Below are 26212 nucleotides of genomic sequence, written 5' to 3'. Positions count from 1 at the left end.
AAGGCCCTGATTATCCTTGCAAAACGAGAGGCGTGCAGCAGCTCCATGAGGCCTTCATCGTTGTTCTGCTTTAGTTTCAAGGTAGTAAGCTTTTCAACACTCCTAGGGGCCTTGCTTCCGCACCCGTTTCTGTACCAGAACACTGCGTAGAACCAGGAAGCTCTGCTCCTGCGTGTATGCTGCGTGTCAACCTAGAAATTAGAGACTGATGGCACAAGGCTAGTTTTCCCATTATGAAAGCTCCGTTGATGCGGCCCCGAAGCTACCTGAAAAGCACTGTTGTTACCGTGCTTTTACTTACAGCCGGCATGGTTCATAGAAGAAAATGAGTTTTCTCGAAAGAAACCTTGTGCTTCCAGTTCCTAGTTGGAAGCTCACCCTGCTCTGCTCTATACCAAACGTGAAAGTCAATGTGAGCACTAGCCTCGAAGTAAGGCCCTGATTATCCTGGCAAAACGGGAGGCGTGCAGCAGCTCCATGAGGCCTTCATCGCTGTTCTGCTTTAGTTTCACGGTAGTAAGCTTTCCAAGACTCCTAGGGACTTTGCTTAAGCAACCGTTTCGGTACCAGAACACTGCGTAGAGACAGTAAGCTCTGGTCCTGCGTGTATGCTGCGTGTCAACCTAGAAATTGGAGACTGATGGCATAAGGCTTCTTTTCCCATTATGAAAGCTCCGTTCATGCGGCCTCGAAGCTACCTGAAAAGCATTGTTGTTGCCGGGGTTTTCCTCACTGCCGGCATGGTTCTGAGAAGAAAATGAGTTTTCTCCTGAGAAACCTTGGGTTTCCCGTTCCTTGTTGGAAGCTCACCCTGCTCTGCGCTATACCTAAAGTGAAAGTCAACGTGAGCCCAAGCTTCGAAGTAAGGCCCTGATTATCCTTGCAAAACGAGAGGCGTGCAGCAGCTCCATGAGGCCTTCATCGTTGTTCTGCTTTAGTTTCAAGATAGTAAGCTTTTCAACACTCCTAGGGGCCTTGCTTCAGCACCCGTTTCAGTACCAGAACACTGCGTAGAACCAGGAAGCTCTGGTCCTGCGTGTATGCTGCGTGTCAACCTAGAAATTAGAGACTGATGGCACAAGGCTAGTTTTCCCATTATGAAAGCTCTGTTGATGCGGCCCCGAAGCTACCTGAAAAGCACTGTTGTTACCGTGCTTTTACTTACAGCCGGCATGGTTCATAGAAGAAAATGAGTTTTCTCGAAAGAAACCTTGTGCTTCCAGTTCCTAGTTGGAAGCTCACCATGCTCTGCTCTATACCAAACGTGAAAGTCAATGTGAGCACTAGCCTCGAAGTAAGGCCCTGATTATCCTGGCAAAACGGGAGGCGTGCAGCAGTTCCATGAGGCCTTCATTGCTGTTCTGCTTTAGTTTCACGGTAGTAAGCTTTCCAACATTCCTAGGGACTTTGCTTAAGCAACCGTTTCGGTACCAGAACACTGCGTAGAGACAGTAAGCTCTGGTCCTGCGTGTATGCTGCGTGTCAACTTAGAAATTGGAGACTGATGGCATAAGGCTTCTTTTCCCATTATGAAAGCTCCGTTCATGCGGCCTCGAAGCTACCTGAAAAGCATTGTTGTTGCCGGGGTTTTCCTCACTACCGGCATGGTTCTGAGAAGAAAATGAGTTTTCTCCTACAAAACCTTGGGTTTCCAGTTCCTTGTTGGAAGCTCACCCTGCTCTGCGCTATACCTAAAGTGAAAGTCAACGTGAGCCCAAGCTTCAAAGTAAGGCCCTGATTATCCTTGCAAAACGAGAGGCGTGCAGCAGCTCCATGAGGCCTTCATCGTTGTTCTGCTTTAGTTTCAAGGTAGTAAGCTTTTCAACACTCCTAGGGGCCTTGCTTCAGCACCCGTTTCAGTACCAGAACACTGCCTAGAACCAGGAAGCTCTGGTCCTGCGTGTATGCTGCGTGTCAACTTAGAAATTAGAGACTGATGGCACAAGGCTTGTTTTCCCATTTTGAAAGCTCCAGTCATGCGGCCCCGAAGCTACCTGAAAAGCACTGTTGTTACCGTGCTTTTACTTACAGCCGGCATGGCACATAGAAGAAAATGAGTTTTCTCGAAAGAAACCTTGTGCTTCCAGTTCCTAGTTGGAAGCTCACCCTGCTCTGCTCTATACCAAACGTGAAAGTCAATGTGAGCACTAGCCTCGAAGTAAGGCCCTGATTATCCTGGCAAAACGGGAGGCGTGCAGCAGCTCCATGAGGCCTTCATCGCTGTTCTGCTTTAGTTTCAAGGTAGTAAGCTTTTCAACACTCCTAGGGGCCTTGCTTCAGCACCCGTTTCAGTACCAGAACACTGCGTAGAACCAGGAAGCTCTGGTCCTGCGTGTATGCTGCATGTCAACCTAGAAATTGGAGACTGATGGCATAAAGCTTCTTTTCCCATTATGAAAGCTCCGTTCATGCGGCCTCGAAGCTACCTGAAAAGCATGGTTGTTGCCGGGGTTTTCCTCACTGCCGGCATGGTTCTGAGAAAAAATGAGTTTTCTCCTAAGAAACCTTGGGTTTCCAGTACCATGTTGGAAGCTCACCCTGCTCTGCTCTATACCTAATGTGAAAGTCAACGTGAGCCCAAGCTTCGAAGTAAGGCCCTGATTATCCTTGAAAAACGAGAGGCGTGCAGCAGCTCCATGAGGCCTTCGTCGTTGTTCTGCTTTAGTTTCAAGGTAGTAAGCTTTTCAACACTCCTAGGGGCCTTGCTTCAGCACCCGTTTCAGTACCAGAACACTGCCTAGAACCAGGAGCTCTGGTCCTGCGTGTATGCTGCGTGTCAACTTAGAAATTAGAGACTGATGGCACAAGGCTTGTTTTCCCATTTTGAAAGCTCCAGTCATGCGGCCCCGAAGCTACCTGAAAAGCACTGTTGTTACCGTGCTTTTACTTACAGCCGGCATGGCACATAGAAGAAAATGAGTTTTCTCGAAAGAAACCTTGTGCTTCCAGTTGCTAGTTGGAAGCTCACCCTGCTCTGCTCTATACCTAAAGTGAAAGTCAAGGTGAGCCCAAGCTTCGAAGTAAGGCCCTGATTATCCTTGCAAAACGAGAGGCGTGCAGCAGCTCCATGAGGCCTTCATCGTTGTTCTGCTTTAGTTTCAAGGTAGTAAGCTTTTCAACACTCCTAGGGGCCTTGCTTCCGCACCCGTTTCTGTACCAGAACACTGCGTAGAACCAGGAAGCTCTGCTCCTGCGTGTATGCTGCGTGTCAACCTAGAAATTAGAGACTGATGGCACAAGGCTAGTTTTCCCATTATGAAAGCTCCGTTGATGCGGCCCCGAAGCTACCTGAAAAGCACTGTTGTTACCGTGCTTTTACTTACAGCCGGCATGGTTCATAGAAGAAAATGAGTTTTCTCGAAAGAAACCTTGTGCTTCCAGTTCCTAGTTGGAAGCTCACCCTGCTCTGCTCTATACCAAACGTGAAAGTCAATGTGAGCACTAGCCTCGAAGTAAGGCCCTGATTATCCTGGCAAAACGGGAGGCGTGCAGCAGCTCCATGAGGCCTTCATCGCTGTTCTGCTTTAGTTTCACGGTAGTAAGCTTTCCAAGACTCCTAGGGACTTTGCTTAAGCAACCGTTTCGGTACCAGAACACTGCCTAGAGACAGTAAGCTCTGGTCCTGCGTGTATGCTGCGTGTCAACCTAGAAATTGGAGACTGATGGCATAAGGCTTCTTTTCCCATTATGAAAGCTCCGTTCATGCGGCCTCGAAGCTACCTGAAAAGCATTGTTGTTGCCGGGGTTTTCCTCACTGCCGGCATGGTTCTGAGAAGAAAATGAGTTTTCTCCTGAGAAACCTTGGGTTTCCCGTTCCTTGTTGGAAGCTCACCCTGCTCTGCGCTATACCTAAAGTGAAAGTCAACGTGAGCCCAAGCTTCGAAGTAAGGCCCTGATTATCCTTGCAAAACGAGAGGCGTGCAGCAGCTCCATGAGGCCTTCATCGTTGTTCTGCTTTAGTTTCAAGATAGTAAGCTTTTCAACACTCCTAGGGGCCTTGCTTCAGCACCCGTTTCAGTACCAGAACACTGCGTAGAACCAGGAAGCTCTGGTCCTGCGTGTATGCTGCGTGTCAACCTAGAAATTAGAGACTGATGGCACAAGGCTAGTTTTCCCATTATGAAAGCTCTGTTGATGCGGCCCCGAAGCTACCTGAAAAGCACTGTTGTTACCGTGCTTTTACTTACAGCCGGCATGGTTCATAGAAGAAAATGAGTTTTCTCGAAAGAAACCTTGTGCTTCCAGTTCCTAGTTGGAAGCTCACCATGCTCTGCTCTATACCAAACGTGAAAGTCAATGTGAGCACTAGCCTCGAAGTAAGGCCCTGATTATCCTGGCAAAACGGGAGGCGTGCAGCAGTTCCATGAGGCCTTCATTGCTGTTCTGCTTTAGTTTCACGGTAGTAAGCTTTCCAACATTCCTAGGGACTTTGCTTAAGCAACCGTTTCGGTACCAGAACACTGCGTAGAGACAGTAAGCTCTGGTCCTGCGTGTATGCTGCGTGTCAACCTAGAAATTGGAGACTGATGGCATAAAGCTTCTTTTCCCATTATGAAAGCTCCGTTCATGCGGCCTCGAAGCTACCTGAAAAGCATGGTTGTTGCCGGGGTTTTCCTCACTGCCGGCATGGTTCTGAGAAAAAATGAGTTTTCTCCTAAGAAACCTTGGGTTTCCAGTACCTTGTTGGAAGCTCACCCTGCTCTGCTCTATACCTAATGTGAAAGTCAACGTGAGCCCAAGCTTCGAAGTAAGGCCCTGATTATCCTTGAAAAACGAGAGGCGTGCAGCAGCTCCATGAGGCCTTCATCGTTGTTCTGCTTTAGTTTCAAGGTAGTAAGCTTTTCAACACTCCTAGGGGCCTTGCTTCAGCACCCGTTTCAGTACCAGAACACTGCCTAGAACCAGGAGCTCTGGTCCTGCGTGTATGCTGCGTGTCAACTTAGAAATTAGAGACTGATGGCACAAGGCTTGTTTTCCCATTTTGAAAGCTCCAGTCATGCGGCCCCGAAGCTACCTGAAAAGCACTGTTGTTACCGTGCTTTTACTTACAGCCGGCATGGCACATAGAAGAAAATGAGTTTTCTCGAAAGAAACCTTGTGCTTCCAGTTCCTAGTTGGAAGCTCACCCTGCTCTGCTCTATACCTAAAGTGAAAGTCAAGGTGAGCCCAAGCTTCGAAATAAGGCCCTGATTATCCTTGCAACACGAGAGGCGTGCAGCAGCTCCATGAGGCCTTCATCGTTGTTCTGCTTTAGTTTCAAGGTAGTAAGCTTTTCAACACTCCTAGGGGAATTGCTTCAGCACCCGTTTCAGTACCAGAACACTGCGTAGAACCAGGAAGCTCTGCTCCTGCGTGTATGCTGCGTGTCAACCTAGAAATTAGAGACTGATGGCACAAGGCTAGTTTTCCCATTATGAAAGCTCCGTTGATGCAGCCCCGAAGCTACCTGAAAAGCACTGTTGTTACCGTGCTTTTACTTACAGCCGGCATGGTTCATAGAAGAAAATGAGTTTTCTCGAAAGAAACCTTGTGCTTCCAGTTGCTAGTTGGAAGCTCACCCTGCTCTGCTCTATACCTAAAGTGAAAGTCATGGTGAGCCCAAGCTTCGAAGTAAGGCCCTGATTATCCTTGCAAAACGAGAGGCGTGCAGCAGCTCCATGAGGCCTTCATCGTTGTTCTGCTTTAGTTTCAAGGTAGTAAGCTTTTCAACACTCCTAGGGGCCTTGCTTCCGCACCCGTTTCTGTACCAGAACACTGCGTAGAACCAGGAAGCTCTGCTCCTGCGTGTATGCTGCGTGTCAACCTAGAAATTAGAGACTGATGGCACAAGGCTAGTTTTCCCATTATGAAAGCTCCGTTGATGCGGCCCCGAAGCTACCTGAAAAGCACTGTTGTTACCGTGCTTTTACTTACAGCCGGCATGGTTCATAGAAGAAAATGAGTTTTCTCGAAAGAAACCTTGTGCTTCCAGTTCCTAGTTGGAAGCTCACCCTGCTCTGCTCTATACCAAACGTGAAAGTCAATGTGAGCACTAGCCTCGAAGTAAGGCCCTGATTATCCTGGCAAAACGGGAGGCGTGCAGCAGCTCCATGAGGCCTTCATCGCTGTTCTGCTTTAGTTTCACGGTAGTAAGCTTTCCAACATTCCTAGGGACTTTGCTTAAGCAACCGTTTCGGTACCAGAACACTGCGTAGAGACAGTAAGCTCTGGTCCTGCGTGTATGCTGCGTGTCAACCTAGAAATTGGAGACTGATGGCATAAGGCTTCTTTTCCCATTATGAAAGCTCCGTTCATGCGGCCTCGAAGCTACGTGAAAAGCATTGTTGTTGCCGGTGTTTTCCTCACTGCCGGCATGGTTCTGAGAAGAAAATGAGTTTTCTCCTACGAAACCTTGGGTTTCCAGTTCCTTGTTGGAAGCTCACCCTGCTCTGCTCTATACCTAAAGTGAAAGTCATGGTGAGCCCAAGCTTCGAAGTAAGGCCCTGATTATCCTTGCAAAACGAGAGGCGTGCAGCAGCTCCATGAGGCCTTCATCGTTGTTCTGCTTTAGTTTCAAGGTAGTAAGCTTTTCAACACTCCTAGGGGCCTTGCTTCCGCACCCGTTTCTGTACCAGAACACTGCGTAGAACCAGGAAGCTCTGCTCCTGCGTGTATGCTGCGTGTCAACCTAGAAATTAGAGACTGATGGCACAAGGCTAGTTTTCCCATTATGAAAGCTCCGTTGATGCGGCCCCGAAGCTACCTGAAAAGCACTGTTGTTACCGTGCTTTTACTTACAGCCGGCATGGTTCATAGAAGTAAATGAGTTTTCTCGAAAGAAACCTTGTGTTTCCAGTTCCTAGTTGGAAGCTCACCCTGCTCTGCTCTATACCAAACGTGAAAGTCAATGTGAGCACTAGCCTCGAAGTAAGGCCCTGATTATCCTGGCAAAACGGGAGGCGTGCAGCAGCTCCATGAGGCCTTCATCGCTGTTCTGCTTTAGTTTCACGGTAGTAAGCTTTCCAACATTCCTAGGGACTTTGCTTAAGCAACCGTTTCGGTACCAGAACACTGCGTAGAGACAGTAAGCTCTGGTCCTGCGTGTATGCTGCGTGTCAACCTAGAAATTGGAGACTGATGGCATAAGGCTTTTTTTCCCATTATGAAAGCTCCGTTCATGCGGCCTCGAAGCTACCTGAAAAGCATTGTTGTTGCCGGGGTTTTCCTCACTGCCGGCATGGTTCTGAGAAGAAAATGAGTTTTCTCCTGAGAAACCTTGGGTTTCCAGTTCCTTGTTGGAAGCTCACCCTGCTCTGCGCTATACCTAAAGTGAAAGTCAACGTGAGCCCAAGCTTCGAAGTAAGGCCCTGATTATCCTTGCAAAACGAGAGGCGTGCAGCAGCTCCATGAGGCCTTCATCGTTGTTCTGCTTTAGTTTCAAGGTAGTAAGCTTTTCAACACTCCTAGGGGCCTTGCTTCCGCACCCGTTTCTGTACCAGAACACTGCGTAGAACCAGGAAGCTCTGCTCCTGCGTGTATGCTGCGTGTCAACCTAGAAATTAGAGACTGATGGCACAAGGCTAGTTTTCGCATTATGAAAGCTCTGTTGATGCGGCCCCTAAGCTACCTGAAAAGCACTGTTGTTACCGTGCTTTTACTTACAGCCGGCATGGTTCATAGAAGAAAATGAGTTTTCTCGAAAGAAACCTTGTGCTTCCAGTTCCTAGTTGGAAGCTCACCCTGCTCTGCTCTATACCAAACGTGAAAGTCAATGTGAGCACTAGCCTCGAAGTAAGGCCCTGATTATCCTGGCAAAACGGGAGGCGTGCAGCAGCTCCATGAGGCCATCATCGCTGTTCTGCTTTAGTTTCACGGTAGTAAGCTTTCCAACATTCCTAGGGACTTTGCTTAAGCAACCGTTTCGGTACCAGAACACTGCGTAGAGACAGTAAGCTCTGGTCCTGCGTGTATGCTGCGTGTCAACCTAGAAATTGGAGACTGATGGCATAAGGCTTCTTTTCCCATTATGAAAGCTCCGTTCATGCGGCCTCGAAGCTACCTGAAAAGCATTGTTGTTGCCGGGGTTTTCCTCACTGCCGGCATGGTTCTGAGAAGAAAATGAGTTTTCTCCTGAGAAACCTTGGGTTTCCAGTTCCTTGTTGGAAGCTCACCCTGCTCTGCGCTATACCTAAAGTGAAAGTCAACGTGAGCCCAAGCTTCAAAGTAAGGCCCTGATTATCCTTGCAAAACGAGAGGCGTGCAGCAGCTCCATGAGGCCTTCATCGTTGTTCTGCTTTAGTTTCAAGGTAGTAAGCTTTTCAACACTCCTACGGGCCTTGCTTCAGCACCCGTTTCAGTACCAGAACACTGCCTAGAACCAGGAAGCTCTGGTCCTGCGTGTATGCTGCGTGTCAACTTAGAAATTAGAGACTGATGGCACAAGGCTTGTTTTCCCATTTTGAAAGCTCCAGTCATGCGGCCCCGAAGCTACCTGAAAAGCACTGTTGTTACCGTGCTTTTACTTACAGCCGGCATGGCACATAGAAGAAAATGAGTTTTCTCGAAAGAAACCTTGTGCTTCCAGTTGCTAGTTGGAAGCTCACCCTGCTCTGCTCTATACCTAAAGTGAAAGTCATGGTGAGCCCAAGCTTCGAAGTAAGGCCCTGATTATCCTTGCAAAACGAGAGGCGTGCAGCAGCTCCATGAGGCCTTCATCGTTGTTCTGCTTTAGTTTCAAGGTAGTAAGCTTTTCAACACTCCTAGGGGACTTGCTTCCGCACCCGTTTCTGTACCAGAACACTGCGTAGAACCAGGAAGCTCTGCTCCTGCGTGTATGCTGCGTGTCAACCTAGGAATTAGAGACTGATGGCACAAGGCTAGTTTTCCCATTATGAAAGCTCCGTTGATGCGGCCCCGAAGCTACCTGAAAAGCACTGTTGTTACCGTGCTTTTACTTACAGCCGGCATGGTTCATAGAAGAAAATGAGTTTTCTCGAAAGAAACCTTGTGCTTCCAGTTCCTAGTTGGAAGCTCACCCTGCTCTGCTCTATACCAAACGTGAAAGTCAATGTGAGCACTAGCCTCGAAGTAAGGCCCTGATTATCCTGGCAAAACGGGAGGCGTGCAGCAGCTCCATGAGGCCTTCATCGCTGTTCTGCTTTAGTTTCACGGTAGTAAGCTTTCCAACATTCCTAGGGACTTTGCTTAAGCAACCGTTTCGGTACCAGAACACTGCGTAGAGACAGTAAGCTCTGGTCCTGCGTGTATGCTGCGTGTCAACCTAGAAATTGGAGACTGATGGCATAAGGCTTCTTTTCCCATTATGAAAGCTCCGTTCATGCGGCCTCGAAGCTACCTGAAAAGCATTGTTGTTGCCGGGGTTTTCCTCACTGCCGGCATGGTTCTGAGAAGAAAATGAGTTTTCTCCTACAAAACCTTGGGTTTCCAGTTCCTTGTTGGAAGCTCACCCTGCTCTGCGCTATACCTAAAGTGAAAGTCAACGTGAGCCCAAGCTTCAAAGTAAGGCCCTGATTATCCTTGCAAAACGAGAGGCGTGCAGCAGCTCCATGAGGCCTTCATCGTTGTTCTGCTTTAGTTTCAAGGTAGTAAGCTTTTCAACACTCCTAGGGGCCTTGCTTCAGCACCCGTTTCAGTACCAGAACACTGCCTAGAACCAGGAAGTTCTGGTCCTGCGTGTATGCTGCGTGTCAACTTAGAAATTAGAGACTGATGGCACAAGGCTTGTTTTCCCATTTTGAAAGCTCCAGTCATGCGGCCCCGAAGCTACCTGAAAAGCACTGTTGTTACCGTGCTTTTACTTACAGCCGGCATGGCACATAGAAGAAAATGAGTTTTCTCGAAAGAAACCTTGTGCTTCCAGTTGCTAGTTGGAAGCTCACCCTGCTCTGCTCTATACCTAAAGTGAAAGTCATGGTGAGCCCAAGCTTCGAAGTAGGGCCCTGATTATCCTTGCAAAACGAGAGGCGTGCAGCAGCTCCATGAGGCCTTCATCGTTGTTCTGCTTTAGTTTCAAGGTAGTAAGCTTTTCAACACTCCTAGGGGCCTTGCTTCCGCACCCGTTTCTGTACCAGAACACTGCGTAGAACCAGGAAGCTCTGCTCCTGCGTGTATGCTGCGTGTCAACCTAGGAATTAGAGACTGATGGCACAAGGCTAGTTTTCCCATTATGAAAGCTCCGTTGATGCGGCCCCGAAGCTACCTGAAAAGCACTGTTGTTACCGTGCTTTTACTTACAGCCGGCATGGCACATAGAAGAAAATGAGTTTTCTCGAAAGAAACCTTGTGCTTCCAGTTCCTAGTTGGAAGCTCACCCTGCTCTGCTCTATACCTAAAGTGAAAGTCATGGTGAGCCCAAGCTTCGAAGTAAGGCCCTGATTATCCTGGCAAAACGGGAGGCGTGCAGCAGCTCCATGAGGCCTTCATCGCTGTTCTGCTTTAGTTTCACGGTAGTAAGCTTTCCAACATTCCTAGGGACTTTGCTTAAGCAACCGTTTCGGTACCAGAACACTGCGTAGAGACAGTAAGCTCTGGTCCTGCGTGTATGCTGCGTGTCAACCTAGAAATTGGAGACTGATGGCATAAGGCTTCTTTTCCCATTATGAAAGCTCCGTTCATGCGGCCTCGAAGCTACCTGAAAAGCATTGTTGTTGCCGGGGTTTTCCTCACTGCCGGCATGGTTCTGAGAAGAAAATGAGTTTTCTCCTGAGAAACCTTGGGTTTCCAGTTCCTTGTTGGAAGCTCACCGTGCTCTGCGCTATACCTAAAGTGAAAGTCAACGGGAGCCCAAGCTTCGAAGTAAGGCCCTGATTATCCTTGCAAAACGAGAGGCGTGCAGCAGCTCCATGAGGCCTTCATCGTTGTTCTGCTTTAGTTTCAAGGTAGTAAGCTTTTCAACACTCCTAGGGGCCTTGCTTCCGCACCCGTTTCAGTACCAGAACACTGCCTAGAACCAGGAAGCTCTGCTCCTGCGTGTATGCTGCGTGTCAACTTAGAAATTAGAGACTGATGGCACAAGGCTTGTTTTCCCATTTTGAAAGCTCCAGTCATGCGGCCCCGAAGCTACCTGAAAAGCACTGTTGTTACCGTGCTTTTACTTACAGCCGGCATGGCACATAGAAGAAAATGAGTTTTCTCGAAAGAAACCTTGTGCTTCCAGTTGCTAGTTGGAAGCTCACCCTGCTCTGCTCTATACCTAAAGTGAAAGTCATGGTGAGCCCAAGCTTCGAAGTAAGGCCCTGATTATCCTTGCAAAACGAGAGGCGTGCAGCAGCTCCATGAGGCCTTCATCGTTGTTCTGCTTTAGTTTCAAGGTAGTAAGCTTTTCAACACTCCTAGGGGCCTTGCTTCCGCACCCGTTTCTGTACCAAAACACTGCGTAGAACCAGGAAGCTCTGCTCCTGCGTGTATGCTGCGTGTCAACCTAGAAATTAGAGACTGATGGCACAAGGCTAGTTTTCCCATTATGAAAGCTCCGTTGATGCGGCCCCGAAGCTACCTGAAAAGCACTGTTGTTACCGTGCTTTTACTTACAGCTGGCATGGTTCATAGAAGAAAATGAGTTTTCTCGAAAGAAACCTTGTGCTTCCAGTTCCTAGTTGGAAGCTCACCCGGCTCTGCTCTATACCAAACGTGAAAGTCAATGTGAGCACTAGCCTCGAAGTAAGGCCATGATTATCCTGGCAAAACGGGAGGCGTGCAGCAGCTCCATGAGGCCTTCATCGTTGTTCTGCTTTAGTTTCAAGGTAGTAAGCTTTTCAACACTCCTAGGGGCCTTGCTTCAGCACCCGTTTCAGTCAGAACACTGCGTAGAACCAGGAAGCTCTGCTCCTGCGTGTATGCTGCGTGTCAACCTAGAAATTAGAGACTGATGGCACAAGGCTTGTTTTCCCATTTTGAAAGCTCCATTCATGCGGCCCCGAAGCTACCTGAAAAGCACTGTTGTTACCGTGCTTTTACTTACAGCCGGCATGGCACATAGAAGAAAATGAGTTTTCTCGAAAGAAACCTTGTGCTTCCAGTTCCTAGTTGGAAGCTCACCCTGCTCTGCTCTATACCAAACGTGAAAGTCAATGTGAGCACTAGCCTCGAAGTAAGGCCCTGATTATCCTGGCAAAACGGGAGGCGTGCAGCAGCTCCATGAGGCCTTCATCGCTGTTCTGCTTTAGTTTCACGGTAGTAAGCTTTCCAAGACTCCTAGGGACTTTGCTTAAGCAACCGTTTCGGTACCAGAACACTGCGTAGAGACAGTAAGCTCTGGTCCTGCGTGTATGCTGCGTGTCAACCTAGAAATTGGAGACTGATGGCATAAGGCTTCTTTTCCCATTATGAAAGCTCCGTTCATGCGGCCTCGAAGCTACCTGAAAAGCATTGTTGTTGCCGGGGTTTTCCTCACTGCCGGCATGGTTCTGAGAAGAAAATGAGTTTTCTCCTACAAAACCTTGGGTTTCCAGTTCCTTGTTGGAAGCTCACCCTGCTCTGCGCTATACCTAAAGTGAAAGTCAACGTGAGCCCAAGCTTCGAAGTAAGGCCCTGATTATCCTTGCAAAACGAGAGGCGTGCAGCAGCTCCATGAGGCCTTCATCGTTGTTCTGCTTTAGTTTCAAGGTAGTAAGCTTTTCAACACTCCTAGGGGCCTTGCTTCAGCACCCGTTTCAGTCAGAACACTGCGTAGAACCAGGAAGCTCTGCTCCTGCGTGTATGCTGCGTGTCAACCTAGAAATTAGAGACTGATGGCACAAGGCTTGTTTTCCCATTTTGAAAGCTCCATTCATGCGGCCCCGAAGCTACCTGAAAAGCACTGTTGTTACCGTGCTTTTACTTACAGCCGGCATGGCACATAGAAGAAAATGAGTTTTCTCGAAAGAAACCTTGTGCTTCCAGTTCCTAGTTGGAAGCTCACCCTGCTCTGCTCTATACCAAACGTGAAAGTCAATGTGAGCACTAGCCTCGAAGTAAGGCCCTGATTATCCTGGCAAAACGGGAGGCGTGCAGCAGCTCCATGAGGCCTTCATCGCTGTTCTGCTTTAGTTTCACGGTAGTAAGCTTTCCAAGACTCCTAGGGACTTTGCTTAAGCAACCGTTTCGGTACCAGAACACTGCGTAGAGACAGTAAGCTCTGGTCCTGCGTGTATGCTGCGTGTCAACCTAGAAATTGGAGACTGATGGCATAAGGCTTCTTTTCCCATTATGAAAGCTCCGTTCATGCGGCCTCGAAGCTACCTGAAAAGCATTGTTGTTGCCGGGGTTTTCCTCACTGCCGGCATGGTTCTGAGAAGAAAATGAGTTTTCTCCTGAGAAACCTTGTGCTTCCAGTTCCTTGTTGGAAGCTCACCCTGCTCTGCGCTATACCTAAAGTGAAAGTCAATGTGAGCACTAGCCTCGAAGTAAGGCCCGGATTCTCCTGGCAAAACGGGAGGCGTGCAGCAGCTCCATGAGGCCTTCATCGCTGTTCTGCTTTAGTTTCACGGTAGTAAGCTTTCCAACATTCCTAGGGACTTTGCTTAAGCAACCGTTTCGGTACCAGAACACTGCGTAGAGACAGTAAGCTCTGGTCCTGCGTGTATGCTGCGTGTCAACGTAGAAATTGGAGACTGATGGCATAAGGCTTCTTTTCCCATTATGAAAGCTCCGTTCATGCGGCCTCGAAGCTACCTGAAAAGCATTGTTGTTGCCGGGGTTTTCCTCACTGACGGCATGGTTCTGAGAAGAAAATGAGTTTTCTCCTACAAAACCTTGGGTTTCCAGTTCCTTGTTGGAAGCTCACCCTGCTCTGCGCTATACCTAAAGTGAAAGTCAACGTGAGCCCAAGCTTCAAAGTAAGGCCCTGATTATCCTTGCAAAACGAGAGGCGTGCAGCAGCTCCATGAGGCCTTCATCGTTGTTCTGCTTTAGTTTCAAGGTAGTAAGCTTTTCAACACTCCTAGGGGCCTTGCTTCAGCACCCGTTTCAGTACCAGAACACTGCCTAGAACCAGGAAGCTCTGGTCCTGCGTGTATGCTGCGTGTCAACTTAGAAATTAGAGACTGATGGCACAAGGCTTGTTTTCCCATTTTGAAAGCTCCAGTCATGCGGCCCCGAAGCTACCTGAAAAGCACTGTTGTTACCGTGCTTTTACTTACAGCCGGCATGGCACATAGAAGAAAATGAGTTTTCTCGAACGAAACCTTGTGCTTCCAGTTGCTAGTTGGAAGCTCACCCTGCTCTGCTCTATACCTAAAGTGAAAGTCATGGTGAGCCCAAGCTTCGAAGTAAGGCCCTGATTATCCTTGGAAAACGAGAGGCGTGCAGCAGCTCCATGAGGCCTTCATCGTTGTTCTGCTTTAGTTTCAAGGTAGTAAGCTTTGCAACACTCCTAGGGGCCTTGTTTCCGCACCCGTTTCTGTACCAGAACACTGCGTAGAACCAGGATGCTCTGCTCCTGCGTGTATGCTGCGTGTCAACCTAGAAATTAGAGACTGATGGCACAAGGCTAGTTTTCCCATTATGAAAGCTCCGTTGATGCGGCCCCGAAGCTACCTGAAAAGCACTGTTGTTACCGTGCTTTTACTTACAGCCGGCATGGTTCATAGAAGAAAATGAGTTTTCTCGAAAGAAACCTTGTGCTTCCAGTTCCTAGTTGGAAGCTCACCCTGCTCTGCTCTATACCAAACGTGAAAGTCAATGTGAGCACTAGCCTCGAAGTAAGGCCCTGATTATCCTGGCAAAACGGGAGGCGTGCAGCAGCTCCATGAGGCCTTCATCGCTGTTCTGCTTTAGTTTCACGGTAGTAAGCTTTCCAAGACTCCTAGGGACTTTGCTTAAGCAACCGTTTCGGTACCAGAACACTGCGTAGAGACAGTAAGCTCTGGTCCTGCGTGTATGCTGCGTGTCAACCTAGAAATTGGAGACTGATGGCATAAGGCTTCTTTTCCCATTATGAAAGCTCCGTTCATGCGGCCTCGAAGCTACCTGAAAAGCATTGTTGTTGCCGGGGTTTTCCTCACTGCCGGCATGGTTCTGAGAAGAAAATGAGTTTTCTCCTGAGAAACCTTGGGTTTCGAGTTCCTTGTTGGAAGCTCACCCTGCTCTGCTCTATACCTAAAATGAAAGTCAACGTGAGCCCAAGCTTCGAAGTAAGGCCCTGATTATCCTTGCAAAACGAGAGGCGTGCAGCAGCTCCATGAGGCCTTCATCGTTGTTCTGCTTTAGTTTCAAGGTAGTAAGCTTTTCAACACTCCTAGGGGCCTTGCTTCAGCACCCGTTTCAGTACCAGAACACTGCGTAGAACCAGGAAGCTCTGGTCCTGCGTGTATGCTGCGTGTCAACCTAGAAATTAGAGACTGATGGCACAAGGCTAGTTTTCCCATTATGAAAGCTCTGTTGATGCGGCCCCGAAGCTACCTGAAAAGCACTGTTGTTACCGTGCTTTTACTTACAGCCGGCATGGTTCATAGAAGAAAATGAGTTTTCTCGAAAGAAACCTTGTGCTTCCAGTTCCTAGTTGGAAGCTCACCCTGCTCTGCTCTATACCAAACGTGAAAGTCAATGTGAGCACTAGCCTCGAAGTAAGGCCCTGATTATCCTGGCAAAACGGGAGGCGTGCAGCAGCTCCATGAGGCCTTCATCGCTGTTCTGCTTTAGTTTCACGGTAGTAAGCTTTCCAACATTCCTAGGGACATTGCTTAAGCAACCGTTTCGGTACCAGAACACTGCGTAGAGACAGTAAGCTCTGGTCCTGCGTGTATGCTGCGTGTCAACCTAGAAATTGGAGACTGATGGCATAAGGCTTCTTTTCCCATTATGAAAGCTCCGTTCATGCGGCCTCGAAGCTACCTGAAAAGCATTGTTGTTGCCGGGGTTTTCCTCACTGCCGGCATGGTTCTGAGAAGAAAATGAGTTTTCTCCTGAGAAACCTTGGGTTTCCAGTTCCTTGTTGGAAGCTCACCCTGCTCTGCGCTATACCTAAAGTGAAAGTCAACGGGAGCCCAAGCTTCGAAGTAAGGCCCTGATTATCCTTGCAAAACGAGAGGCGTGCAGCAGCTCCATGAGGCCTTCATCGTTGTTCTGCTTTAGTTTCAAGGTAGTAAGCTTTTCAACACTCCTAGGGGCCTTGCTTCAGCACCCGTTTCAGTACCAGAACACTGCCTAGAACCAGGAAGCTCTGGTCCTGCGTGTATGCTGCGTGTCAACTTAGAAATTAGAGACTGATGGCACAAGGCTTGTTTTCCCATTTTGAAAGCTCCAGTCATGCGGCCCCGAAGCTACCTGAAAAGCACTGTTGTTACCGTGTTTTTACTTACAGCCGGCATGGCACATAGAAGAAAATGAGTTTTCTCGAAAGAAACCTTGTGCTTCCAGTTGCTAGTTGGAAGCTCACCCTGCTCTGCTCTATACCTAAAGTGAAAGTCATGGTGAGCCCAAGCTTCGAAGTAAGGCCCTGATTATCCTTGCAAAACGAGAGGCGTGCAGCAGCTCCATGAGGCCTTCATCGTTGTTCTGCTTTAGTTTCAAGGTAGTAAGCTTTTCAACACTCCTAGGGGACTTGTTTCCGCACCCGTTTCTGTACCAGAACACTGCGTAGAACCAGGAAGCTCTTCTCCTGCGTGTATGCTGCGTGTCAACCTAGAAATTAGAGACTGGTGGCACAAGGCTAGTTTTCCCATTATGAAAGCTCCGTTGATGCGGCCCCGAAGCTACCTGAAAAGCACTGTTGTTACCGTGCTTTTACTTACAGCCGGCATGGTTCATAGAAGAAAATGAGTTTTCTCGAAAGAAACCTTGTGCTTCCAGTTCCTAGTTGGAAGCTCACCCGGCTCTGCTCTATACCAAACGTGAAAGTCAATGTGAGCACTAGCCTCGAAGTAAGGCCATGATTATCCTGGCAAAACGGGAGGCGTGCAGCAGCTCCATGAGGCCTTCATCGCTGTTCTGCTTTAGTTTCACGGTAGTAAGCTTTCCAACATTCCTAGGGACTTTGCTTAAGCAACCGTTTCAGTACCAGAACACTGCATAGAGACAGTAAGCTCTGGTCCTGCGTGTATGCTGCGTGTCAACCTAGAAATTGGAGACTGATGGCATAAGGCTTCTTTTCCCATTATGAAAGCTCCGTTCATGCGGCCTCGAAGCTACCTGAAAAGCATTGTTGTTGCCGGGGTTTTCCTCACTGCCGGCATGGTTCTGAGAAGAAAATGAGTTTTCTCCTGAGAAACCTTGGGTTTCCAGTTCCTTGTTGGAAGCTCACCCTGCTCTGCGCTATACCTAAAGTGAAAGTCAACGTGAGCCCAAGCTTCGAAGTAAGGCCTTGATTATCCTTGCAAAACGAGAGGCGTGCAGCAGCTCCATGAGGCCTTCATCGTTGTTCTGCTTTAGTTTCAAGGTAGTAAGCTTTTCAACACTCCTAGGGGCCTTGCTTCAGCACCCGTTTCAGTCACAACACTGCGTAGAACCAGGAAGCTCTGCTCCTGCGTGTATGCTGCGTGTCAACCTAGAAATTAGAGACTGATGGCACAAGGCTTGTTTTCCCATTTTGAAAGCTCCATTCATGCGGCCCCGAAGCTACCTGAAAAGCACTGTTGTTACCGTGCTTTTACTTACAGCCGGCATGGCACATAGAAGAAAATGAGTTTTCTCGAAAGAAACCTTGTGCTTCCAGTTCCTAGTTGGAAGCTCACCCTGCTCTGCTCTATACCAAACGTGAAAGTCAATGTGAGCACTAGCCTCGAAGTAAGGCCCTGATTATCCTGGCAAAACGGGAGGCGTGCAGCAGCTCCATGAGGCCTTCATCGCTGTTCTGCTTTAGTTTCACGGTAGTAAGCTTTCCAAGACTCCTAGGGACTTTGCTTAAGCAACCGTTTCGGTACCAGAACACTGCGTAGAGACAGTAAGCTCTGGTCCTGCGTGTATGCTGCGTGTCAACCTAGAAATTGGAGACTGATGGCATAAGGCTTCTTTTCCCATTATGAAAGCTCCGTTCATGCGGCCTCGAAGCTACCTGAAAAGCATTGTTGTTGCCGGGGTTTTCCTCACTGCCGGCATGGTTCTGAGAAGAAAATGAGTTTTCTCCTGAGAAACCTTGTGCTTCCAGTTCCTTGTTGGAAGCTCACCCTGCTCTGCGCTATACCTAAAGTGAAAGTCAATGTGAGCACTAGCCTCGAAGTAAGGCCCGGATTATCCTGGCAAAACGGGAGGCGTGCAGCAGCTCCATGAGGCCTTCATCGCTGTTCTGCTTTAGTTTCACGGTAGTAAGCTTTCCAACATTCCTAGGGACTTTGCTTAAGCAACCGTTTCGGTACCAGAACACTGCGTAGAGACAGTAAGCTCTGGTCCTGCGTGTATGCTGCGTGTCAACTTAGAAATTGGAGACTGATGGCATAAGGCTTCTTTTCCCATTATGAAAGCTCCGTTCATGCGGCCTCGAAGCTACCTGAAAAGCATTGTTGTTGCCGGGGTTTTCCTCACTGACGGCATGGTTCTGAGAAGAAAATGAGTTTTCTCCTACAAAACCTTGGGTTTCCAGTTCCTTGTTGGAAGCTCACCCTGCTCTGCGCTATACCTAAAGTGAAAGTCAACGTGAGCCCAAGCTTCAAAGTAAGGCCCTGATTATCCTTGCAAAACGAGAGGCGTGCAGCAGCTCCATGAGGCCTTCATCGTTGTTCTGCTTTAGTTTCAAGGTAGTAAGCTTTTCAACACTCCTAGGGGCCTTGCTTCAGCACCCGTTTCAGTACCAGAACACTGCCTAGAACCAGGAAGCTCTGGTCCTGCGTGTATGCTGCGTGTCAACTTAGAAATTAGAGACTGATGGCACAAGGCTTGTTTTCCCATTTTGAAAGCTCCAGTCATGCGGCCCCGAAGCTACCTGAAAAGCACTGTTGTTACCGTGCTTTTACTTACAGCCGGCATGGCACATAGAAGAAAATGAGTTTTCTCGAACGAAACCTTGTGCTTCCAGTTGCTAGTTGGAAGCTCACCCTGCTCTGCTCTATACCTAAAGTGAAAGTCATGGTGAGCCCAAGCTTCGAAGTAAGGCCCTGATTATCCTTGCAAAACGAGAGGCGTGCAGCAGCTCCATGAGGCCTTCATCGTTGTTCTGCTTTAGTTTCAAGGTAGTAAGCTTTGCAACACTCCTAGGGGCCTTGTTTCCGCACCCGTTTCTGTACCAGAACACTGCGTAGAACCAGGATGCTCTGCTCCTGCGTGTATGCTGCGTGTCAACCTAGAAATTAGAGACTGATGGCACAAGGCTAGTTTTCCCATTATGAAAGCTCCGTTGATGCGGCCCCGAAGCTACCTGAAAAGCACTGTTGTTACCGTGCTTTTACTTACAGCCGGCATGGTTCATAGAAGAAAATGAGTTTTCTCGAAAGAAACCTTGTGCTTCCAGTTCCTAGTTGGAAGCTCACCCTGCTCTGCTCTATACCAAACGTGAAAGTCAATGTGAGCACTAGCCTCGAAGTAAGGCCCTGATTATCCTGGCAAAACGGGAGGCGTGCAGCAGCTCCATGAGGCCTTCATCGCTGTTCTGCTTTAGTTTCACGGTAGTAAGCTTTCCAAGACTCCTAGGGACTTTGCTTAAGCAACCGTTTCGGTACCAGAACACTGCGTAGAGACAGTAAGCTCTGGTCCTGCGTGTATGCTGCGTGTCAACCTAGAAATTGGAGACTGATGGCATAAGGCTTCTTTTCCCATTATGAAAGCTCCGTTCATGCGGCCTCGAAGCTACCTGAAAAGCATTGTTGTTGCCGGGGTTTTCCTCACTGCCGGCATGGTTCTGAGAAGAAAATGAGTTTTCTCCTGAGAAACCTTGGGTTTCCAGTTCCTTGTTGGAAGCTCACCCTGCTCTGCGCTATACCTAAAGTGAAAGTCAACGTGAGCCCAAGCTTCGAAGTAAGGCCCTGATTATCCTTGCAAAACGAGAGGCGTGCAGCAGCTCCATGAGGCCTTCATCGTTGTTCTGCTTTAGTTTCAAGGTAGTAAGCTTTTCAACACTCCTAGGGGCCTTGCTTCAGCACCCGTTTCAGTCAGAACACTGCGTAGAACCAGGAAGCTCTGCTCCTGCGTGTATGCTGCGTGTCAACCTAGAAATTAGAGACTGATGGCACAAGGCTTCTTTTCCCATTTTGAAAGCTCCATTCATGCGGCCCCGAAGCTACCTGAAAAGCACTGTTGTTACCGTGCTTTTACTTACAGCCGGCATGGCACATAGAAGAAAATGAGTTTTCTCGAAAGAAACCTTGTGCTTCCAGTTCCTAGTTGGAAGCTCACCCTGCTCTGCTCTATACCAAACGTGAAAGTCAATGTGAGCACTAGCCTCGAAGTAAGGCCCTGATTATCCTGGCAAAACGGGAGGCGTGCAGCAGCTCCATGAGGCCTTCATCGCTGTTCTGCTTTAGTTTCACGGTAGTAAGCTTTCCAAGACTCCTAGGGACTTTGCTTAAGCAACCGTTTCGGTACCAGAACACTGCGTAGAGACAGTAAGCTCTGGTCCTGCGTGTATGCTGCGTGTCAACCTAGAAATTGGAGACTGATGGCATAAGGCTTCTTTTCCCATTATGAAAGCTCCGTTCATGCGGCCTCGAAGCTACCTGAAAAGCATTGTTGTTGCCGGGGTTTTCCTCACTGCCGGCATGGTTCTGAGAAGAAAATGAGTTTTCTCCTGAGAAACCTTGTGCTTCCAGTTCCTTGTTGGAAGCTCACCCTGCTCTGCGCTATACCTAAAGTGAAAGTCAATGTGAGCACTAGCCTCGAAGTAAGGCCCGGATTATCCTGGCAAAACGGGAGGCGTGCAGCAGCTCCATGAGGCCTTCATCGCTGTTCTGCTTTAGTTTCACGGTAGTAAGCTTTCCAACATTCCTAGGGACTTTGCTTAAGCAACCGTTTCGGTACCAGAACACTGCGTAGAGACAGTAAGCTCTGGTCCTGCGTGTATGCTGCGTGTCAACCTAGAAATTAGAGACTGATGGCACAAGGCTAGTTTTCCCATTATGAAAGCTCTGTTGATGCGGCCCCGAAGCTACCTGAAAAGCACTGTTGTTACCGTGCTTTTACTTACAGCCGGCATGGTTCATAGAAGAAAATGAGTTTTCTCGAAAGAAACCTTGTGCTTCCAGTTCCTAGTTGGAAGCTCACCCTGCTCTGCTCTATACCAAACGTGAAAGTCAATGTGAGCACTAGCCTCGAAGTAAGGCCCTGATTATCCTGGCAAAACGGGAGGCGTGCAGCAGCTCCATGAGGCCTTCATCGCTGTTCTGCTTTAGTTTCACGGTAGTAAGCTTTCCAACATTCCTAGGGACTTTGCTTAAGCAACCGTTTCGGTTCCAGAACACTGCATAGAGACAGTAAGCTCTGGTCCTGCGTGTATGCTGCGTGTCAACCTAGAAATTGGAGACTGACGGCATAAGGCTTCTTTTCCCATTATGAAAGCTCCGTTCATGCGGCCTCGAAGCTACCTGAAAAGCATTGTTGTTGCCGGGGTTTTCCTCACTGCCGGCATGGTTCTGAGAAGAAAATGAGTTTTCTCCTGAGAAACCTTGGGTTTCCAGTTCCTTGTTGGAAGCTCACCCTGCTCTGCGCTATACCTAAAGTGAAAGTCAACGTGAGCCCAAGCTTCGAAGTAAGGCCCTGATTATCCTTGCAAAACGAGAGGCGTGCAGCAGCTCCATGAGGCCTTCATCGTTGTTCTGCTTTAGTTTCAAGGTAGTAAGCTTTTCAACACTCCTAGGGGCCTTGCTTCAGCACCCGTTTCAGTACCAGAACACTGCGTAGAACCAGGAAGCTCTGCTCCTGCGTGTATGCTGCGTGTCAACTTAGAAATTAGAGACTGATGGCACAAGGCTTGTTTTCCCATTTTGAAAGCTCCAGTCATGCGGCCCCGAAGCTACCTGAAAAGCACTGTTGTTACCGTGTTTTTACTTACAGCCGGCATGGCACATAGAAGAAAATGAGTTTTCTCGAAAGAAACCTTGTGCTTCCAGTTGCTAGTTGGAAGCTCACCCTGCTCTGCTCTATACCTAAAGTGAAAGTCATGGTGAGCCCAAGCTTCGAAGTAAGGCCCTGATTATCCTTGCAAAACGAGAGGCGTGCAGCAGCTCCATGAGGCCTTCATCGTTGTTCTGCTTTAGTTTCAAGGTAGTAAGCTTTTCAACACTCCTAGGGGACTTGTTTCCGCACCCGTTTCTGTACCAGAACACTGCGTAGAACCAGGAAGCTCTGCTCCTGCGTGTATGCTGCGTGTCAACCTAGAAATTAGAGACTGGTGGCACAAGGCTAGTTTTCCCATTATGAAAGCTCCGTTGATGCGGCCCCGAAGCTACCTGAAAAGCACTGTTGTTACCGTGCTTTTACTTACAGCCGGCATGGTTCATAGAAGAAAATGAGTTTTCTCGAAAGAAACCTTGTGCTTCCAGTTCCTAGTTGGAAGCTCACCCGGCTCTGCTCTATACCAAACGTGAAAGTCAATGTGAGCACTAGCCTCGAAGTAAGGCCATGATTATCCTGGCAAAACGGGAGGCGTGCAGCAGCTCCATGAGGCCTTCATCGCTGTTCTGCTTTAGTTTCACGGTAGTAAGCTTTCCAACATTCCTAGGGACTTTGCTTAAGCAACCGTTTCAGTACCAGAACACTGCATAGAGACAGTAAGCTCTGGTCCTGCGTGTATGCTGCGTGTCAACCTAGAAATTGGAGACTGATGGCATAAGGCTTCTTTTCCCATTATGAAAGCTCCGTTCATGCGGCCTCGAAGCTACCTGAAAAGCATTGTTGTTGCCGGGGTTTTCCTCACTGCCGGCATGGTTCTGAGAAGAAAATGAGTTTTCTCCTGAGAAACCTTGGGTTTCCAGTTCCTTGTTGGAAGCTCACCCTGCTCTGCGCTATACCTAAAGTGAAAGTCAATGTGAGCACTAGCCTCGAAGTAAGGCCCTGATTATCCTGGCAAAACGGGAGGCGTGCAGCAGCTCCATGAGGCCTTCATCGCTGTTCTGCTTTAGTTTCACGGTAGTATGCTTTCCAACATTCCTAGGGACTTTGCTTAAGCAACCGTTTCGGTACCAGAACACTGCGTAGAGACAGTAAGCTCTGGTCCTGCGTGTATGCTGCGTGTCAACTTAGAAATTGGAGACTGATGGCATAAGGCTTCTTTTCCCATTATGAAAGCTCCGTTCATGCGGCCTCGAAGCTACCTGAAAAGCATTGTTGTTGCAGGGGTTTTCCTCACTGCCGGCATGGTTCTGAGAAGAAAATGAGTTTTCTCCTACAAAACCTTGGGTTTCCAGTTCCTTGTTGGAAGCTCACCCTGCTCTGCGCTATACCTAAAGTGAAAGTCAACGTGAGCCCAAGCTTCAAAGTAAGGCCCTGATTATCCTTGCAAAACGAGAGGCGTGCAGCAGCTCCATGAGGCCTTCATCGTTGTTCTGCTTTAGTTTCAAGGTAGTAAGCTTTTCAACACTCCTAGGGGCCTTGCTTCAGCACCCGTTTCAGTACCAGAACACTGCCTAGAACCAGGAAGCTCTGGTCCTGCGTGTATGCTGCGTGTCAACTTAGAAATTAGAGACTGATGGCACAAGGCTTGTTTTCCCATTTTGAAAGCTCCAGTCATGCGGCCCCGAAGCTACCTGAAAAGCACTGTTGTTACCGTGCTTTTACTTACAGCCGGCATGGCACATAGAAGAAAATGAGTTTTCTCGAACGAAACCTTGTGCTTCCAGTTGCTAGTTGGAAGCTCACCCTGCTCTGCTCTATACCTAAAGTGAAAGTCATGGTGAGCCCAAGCTTCGAAGTAAGGCCCTGATTATCCTTGCAAAACGAGAGGCGTGCAGCAGCTCCATGAGGCCTTCATCGTTGTTCTGCTTTAGTTTCAAGGTAGTAAGCTTTGCAACACTCCTAGGGGCCTTGTTTCCGCACCCGTTTCTGTACCAGAACACTGCGTAGAACCAGGAAGCTCTGGTCCTGCGTGTATGCTGCGTGTCAACCTAGAAATTAGAGACTGATGGCACAAGGCTAGTTTCCCATTATGAAAGCTCCGTTGATGCGGCCCCGAAGCTACCTGAAAAGCACTGTTGTTACCGTGCTTTTACTTACAGCCGGCATGGTTCATAGAAGAAAATGAGTTTTCTCGAAAGAAACCTTGTGCTTCCAGTTCCTAGTTGGAAGCTCACCCTGCTCTGCTCTATACCAAACGTGAAAGTCAATGTGAGCACTAGCCTCGAAGTAAGGCCCTGATTATCCTGGCAAAACGGGAGGCGTGCAGCAGCTCCATGAGGCCTTCATCGCTGTTCTGCTTTAGTTTCACGGTAGTAAGCTTTCCAAGACTCCTAGGGACTTTGCTTAAGCAACCGTTTCGGTACCAGAACACTGCGTAGAGACAGTAAGCTCTGGTCCTGCGTGTATGCTGCGTGTCAACCTAGAAATTGGAGACTGATGGCATAAGGCTTCTTTTCCCATTATGAAAGCTCCGTTCATGCGGCCTCGAAGCTACCTGAAAAGCATTGTTGTTGCCGGGGTTTTCCTCACTGCCGGCATGGTTCTGAGAAGAAAATGAGTTTTCTCCTACAAAACCTTGGGTTTCCCGTTCCTTGTTGGAAGCTCACCCTGCTCTGCGCTATACCTAAAGTGAAAGTCAACGTGAGCCCAAGCTTCAAAGTAAGGCCCTGATTATCCTTGCAAAACGAGAGGCGTGCAGCAGCTCCATGAGGCCTTCATCGTTGTTCTGCTTTAGTTTCAAGGTAGTAAGCTTTTCAACACTCCTAGTGGCCTTGCTTCAGCACCCGTTTCAGTACCAGAACACTGCGTAGAACCAGGAAGCTCTGCTCCTGCGTGTATGCTGCGTGTCAACTTAGAAATTAGAGACTGATGGCACAAGGCTTGTTTTCCCATTTTGAAAGCTCCAGTCATGCGGCCCCGAAGCTACCTGAAAAGCACTGTTGTTACCGTGCTTTTACTTACAGCCGGCATGGCACATAGAAGAAAATGAGTTTTCTCGAAAGAAACCTTGTGCTTCCAGTTGCTAGTTGGAAGCTCACCCTGCTCTGCTCTATACCTAAAGTGAAAGTCATGGTGAGCCCAAGCTTCGAAGTAAGGCCCTGATTATCCTTGCAAAACGAGAGGCGTGCAGCAGCTCCATGAGGCCTTCATCGTTGTTCTGCTTTAGTTTCAAGGTAGTAAGCTTTTCAACACTCCTAGGGGCCTTGCTTCCGCACCCGTTTCTGTACCAAAACACTGCGTAGAACCAGGAAGCTCTGCTCCTGCGTGTATGCTGCGTGTCAACCTAGAAATTAGAGACTGATGGCACAAGGCTAGTTTTCCCATTATGAAAGCTCCGTTGATGCGGCCCCGAAGCTACCTGAAAAGCACTGTTGTTACCGTGCTTTTACTTACAGCCGGCATGGTTCATAGAAGAAAATGAGTTTTCTCGAAAGAAACCTTGTGCTTCCAGTTCCTAGTTGGAAGCTCACCCGGCTCTGCTCTATACCAAACGTGAAAGTCAATGTGAGCACTAGCCTCGAAGTAAGGCCATGATTATCCTGGCAAAACGGGAGGCGTGCAGCAGCTCCATGAGGCCTTCATCGCTGTTCTGCTTTAGTTTCACGGTAGTAAGCTTTCCAACATTCCTAGGGACTTTGCTTAAGCAACCGTTTCAGTACCAGAACACTGCATAGAGACAGTAAGCTCTGGTCCTGCGTGTATGCTGCGTGTCAACCTAGAAATTGGAGACTGATGGCATAAGGCTTCTTTTCCCATTATGAAAGCTCCGTTCATGCGGCCTCGAAGCTACCTGAAAAGCATTGTTGTTGCCGGGGTTTTCCTCACTGCCGGCATGGTTCTGAGAAGAAAATGAGTTTTCTCCTGAGAAACCTTGGGTTTCCAGTTCCTTGTTGGAAGCTCACCCTGCTCTGCGCTATACCTAAAGTGAAAGTCAACGTGAGCCCAAGCTTCGAAGTAAGGCCCTGATTATCCTTGCAAAACGAGAGGCGTGCAGCAGCTCCATGAGGCCTTCATCGTTGTTCTGCTTTAGTTTCAAGGTAGTAAGCTTTTCAACACTCCTAGGGGCCTTGCTTCAGCACCCGTTTCAGTCAGAACACTGCGTAGAACCAGGAAGCTCTGCTCCTGCGTGTATGCTGCGTGTCAACCTAGAAATTAGAGACTGATGGCACAAGGCTTGTTTTCCCATTTTGAAAGCTCCATTCATGCGGCCCCGAAGCTACCTGAAAAGCACTGTTGTTACCGTGCTTTTACTTACAGCCGG

Source organism: Eubalaena glacialis, chromosome 6 (genome assembly GCF_028564815.1).
Source record: "Eubalaena glacialis isolate mEubGla1 chromosome 6, mEubGla1.1.hap2.+ XY, whole genome shotgun sequence".
In the NCBI taxonomy this organism is placed as follows: domain Eukaryota; kingdom Metazoa; phylum Chordata; class Mammalia; order Artiodactyla; family Balaenidae; genus Eubalaena; species Eubalaena glacialis.
The sequence above is the reverse complement of the archived record's forward strand: the minus strand, read 5'-3'. Positions refer to the sequence as shown.